The following is a 4,658-nucleotide window of genomic DNA, read 5'->3' on the forward strand; positions in this document are numbered from 1 at the left end:
ATTTTAATAATCAAGTGGATAGGATGACCCATTCTGTGGACACCACTCAGCCGCTTTCCCCAGCCACACCTGTCATTGCCCAATGGGCCCATGAACAAAGTGGCCATGGTGACAGGGATGGAGGTTACACACAGGCTCAGCAGCATGGACTTCCACTCACCAAGGCTGACCTGGCTATGGCCACTGCTGAGTGCCCAATTTGCCAGCAGCAAAGACCAACACTGAGCCCTCAATATGGCACCATTTCTTGGGGTGATCAGCCAGCTACCTTGTGGCAGGTTGATTATATCGGACCTCTTCCATCACGGAAAGGGCAGAGGTTTGTCCTCACTGGAAGAGACACTTACTCTGGATATGGGTTTGCCTATCCTGCACGCCATGCTTCTGCCAAGACTATCATCTGTGGACTCACGGAATGCCTTATCCACCATCATGGTATTCCACACAGCATTGCCTCTGACCAAGGCACTCACTTTATGGCTAAAGAAGTGCAGCAGTGGGCTCATGCTCATGGAATTCACTGTTCATACCATGTTCCCCATCATCCTGAAGCAGCTGGATTGATAGAATGGTGGAATGGCCTGTTGAAGTCACAATTACAATGCCAACTAGGTGACAATACTTTTCAGGGCTGGGGCAAAGTTCTCTAGAAGGCCGTGTCTGCTCTGAATCAGCGTCCAATATATGGTACTGCTTCTCCCATAGCCAGGATTCACAGGTCCAGAAATCAAGGGTTGGTAGTGGAAGTGGCACCACTCACCATCACCCCTAGTGATCCAGTAGTAAAATTTTTGCTTCCTGTTCCTGCAACGTTTAGTTCTGCTGGCCTAGAGCTCTTAGTTCCAGAGGGAGGAACACTGCCACCAGGACTCACAACAATTCCATTAAACTGGAAGTTAAGATTGCCACTTGAGGCCGGGCGCGGTGGCTCATTCCTGTAATCCTAGCACTTTGGGAAGCCGAGGCGGGTGGATCACGAGGTCAGGAGATCGAGACCATCCTGGCTAACACGGTGAAACCCTGTCTCTACTAAAAATACAAACAAATTAGCCAGGTGTGGGGTGAGTGCCTGTAGTCCCAGCTACTCGGGTGGCTGAGGCAGGAGAATGGTGTGAACCCGGGAGGCAGAACTTGCAGTGAGCCGAGATCGTGCCACTGCACTCCAGCCTGGGTGACAGAGAGCGAGACTCCATCTAAAAAAAAAAAAAAAAAAAAAAAAAAGATTGCCGAACACTTTGGGCTCCTCCTACCTTTAAGTTAACAGGCTAAGAAGGGTGCTGGCTGGTGTGATTGACCCGGACTATCAAGATGAAATCAATCTACTACTCCACAACAGAGGTAAGGAAGAATATGAATGGAATACAGCAGATCCATTAGGGCGTCTATTAGTATTACCATGCACTGTGATTAGGGTCAATGGGAAACTACAACAGCCCAATCCAGACAGGACTACAAATGGCCCAGACCCCTCAGGAATGAAGGTTTGGGTCACTCCACCAGGAAAAATCCATGACCTGCCGAGGTGATTGCTGAAGGCAAAGGGAATACAGAATGGGTAGTAGAAGAAGGTAGTCAGTAATGCCAGCTATGACCACGTGACCAGCTGCAGAAATAGGGACCGTGATTGTCATGAGTATTTCCTCCTTCTTTTGCTAAAAACATGTTTGTGCATGTATACACTTGTGCTAAGAAAATATCTTTATTTTATTTCCTTTTCCTTTTTCATGTGACATAAGATTCATTGACTTCATATCAGCATTTAAGTATTGTTAACTTCATGTAATAGTATTTGGGTTGGGGACTGGTGCATTTCTGGTTGTAAAAAGGATACTTGTATTAAGTTAGATACAATTATGACATTATTGTCTTTATTTGCAGATTATGAATGATCTCAGGAGATGTGTATGGGTTCAAGTTGACAAGAGGTGAACTTGTGATGGTTAATACTGAGTGTTAACTTGAATGGATTGAAGGATACAAAGTATTGGTCCTGGGTGTATCTGTGAGGGTGTTGCCAAAGGAGATTAACATTTGAGTCAGTGGGCTGGGGAAGGTAGACCCATCCTTAATCTGGTGGACACAATCTAATCAGCTGCCAGCAAACATAAAGCAGGCAGAAAACCATAAAAAGGAGAGACTGGCCTAGCCTCCCAGCCTACATCTTTCTCCCATGCTGGATGCTTCCTGCCCTCGAACATCAGACTCCAAGTTCTTCAGTTCTGGGACTCGGACTGGCTCTCCTTGCTCCTCAGCTTACAGTCTATTGTGGAACCTTGTGATCACGTAAGTTAATATTTAATAAACTCCTATATATATCCTACTAATTCTGTCTCTCTAGAGAACCCTGACTAATACACCATATCATACATGAAAAATTACTGGCTAGCCAGTGTATTCACTGCCATTGTGTCTGACATTGATTCCATGTCCAGTCAGCATCTGCGGACATGTAAGAACCATGCAGTCTGTAATTCTGTCCCTTCCTAGAGTTATGAGCAGCCAAGCATCCTGAAACATACATAGCAGAATATCCATATATTATACATATCTGTACTTGGAATCCATAGTCCCTGAAAAAGAGTCACAACCCAAACTGAGATTATAATCATTCCATACCCCAACTCTTCTCCTTCCATGATCCCAATTTAGTGAGTGGCATCACCATCCATATGGTTCTCCAAACTAGAAATGAGGGTGCTACCCTCCACTATGTTTTCTACTCTATTCCCCACATCTAATTAAACATCAAAGTTTATTGATTTTTACTGCCAAATATCTCTTGAATTCATCCACCTCTCTTGAAACCACCAGAATTAGATTATGCTATTATAATCTCAACGCTAGTTAATCCCAATAGCCTTCTAACTGATCTCCCTCATTCCATCTTCCCTCTTCCCAAAACATTCCCCATATGGTATTCAGACACATCTGATCATGTCTCTCTCTGCTTAAAACCTTTCAGTAGTGTTCCAATGTTCAAAACCCTCCATAATTTAGCCTTCATTTACCTCTCCAGTCTTTCCACTTGACTTCACTCTGAGATAGAGCTAGGCTGAGCAATTTACAGTTCCCAGAAGCCACATTTTCCAGTTTTTCTTTCAGCTCACCTTTGTTTGTGCTCTGCACCTCTCAGGAAGCCTTCCCTGACCTCTCTTAGTCTACGTTATATGTGTTTTCTGTGCACTCTCATAAGGGATTTAACATTATCATAGTTCTTATCACTGTGTATTGCAAGGGCCTATTTCTTTATCTGTATATACCCCAAGACATTAAATTTCTTAAAGGCAGGGACTGAGTCTTTTTGATCATCGTACTTGACACATATTCAATACAGGTTTGTTGAATAAAAGAGACACATTTATCTGTAGGCACTTCTTTGTTATTACAATAATTGCTAGCTTTTGTGCAGGGTCTTCTATTTTGTAAGGGATATTCACAAGTCATGTCTCATTGGATCATCCCAGCAAACCTGACATAAAGTCTTCCCAGCTCAGACACAATGCCAAGAAAGGAAGAAAGAGGAGGCCGGGTGTGGTGGCTCACGCTTGTAATCCCAGCACTTTGGGAGGCCGAGGCGGGCGGATCACGAGGTCAGGAGATCAAGACCATGGTGAAACCCCGTCTCTACTAAAAATACAAAAAAAAATTAGCCGGGCGTGGTGGCGAGAGCCTGTAATCCCAGCTACTTGAAGAGGCTGAGGCAGGAGAATGGCGTGAACCCGGGAGGCAGAGCTTGCAGTGAGCCGAGATTGCGCCACTGCACTCCAGCCTGGGTGACAGAGAGAGACTCCGTCTCAAAAAAAAAAAAAAAAAGAAAGAAAGAGGAATGTCACTCTTATTTACCTAAGAAGGAAATGTAATTCAAATATATTAAATGACTTGCCTGTTGGCAAGTGTCTAGTACTGACTCCTATTGGGGAAATCCATAAGCAACACAGCTGGGGAGCAGGTATCTATCTCTGTCAGAAGAGAAATCACAAGAATGAGCATGTTCAAAAGAAAAATGTGCTATGAGTAGTGACATTTGAGATAGGAGATGCTGAAGCTGATAGGAAGACAATGAGGAATCTATCCCAGGAGTTTGCAACTGCCACTTAGATACAAGGGAATGGGTGACTTGGTGCTCTGGCAAGTAGAGTGGATATTATGATCCTTAAATGATGATTTATGATGTTCCCTAATGGCAGTGCATATGGCTGGGCTAAACAAGGATTAGATACAACACAACGGGCTCAGTAAGCTGCTAAATATTGGCCAAGGAAAAGGTACGGGGTGACCTGATTTTCCATAGAACAACATGATGAGGTAGGCCAAGTAGAAATCAAGGATCAAGGAGGATATAGAACACAGAATGGGCTTAGCTGCTGCTGCCTATGAGGGATGAGGTCTGCCACTCCATATGGCCCTGTTCCAACTGTATTCCAATTACCATTCAGAGCCTACTCTCTTGATGATCAATAAGAGCACTATTTGTTACTGTTGTCATTTTTATTATTATTTTAGTACTAGGACATTAGAGCACTTTAACAACAACAACAAAATGCTTCACATGTAGGGAAAAAACTTAGGAAAAAAAGACCTGGCTCCATTAAATAAGATTATGTCCAGAAAACCTAAGCCATTGACAGATCCACAGTAACAGATGCACATCTCCATTT

Source organism: Nomascus leucogenys, chromosome 12 (assembly GCF_006542625.1).
Source record: "Nomascus leucogenys isolate Asia chromosome 12, Asia_NLE_v1, whole genome shotgun sequence".
Lineage (NCBI taxonomy): Eukaryota > Metazoa > Chordata > Mammalia > Primates > Hylobatidae > Nomascus > Nomascus leucogenys.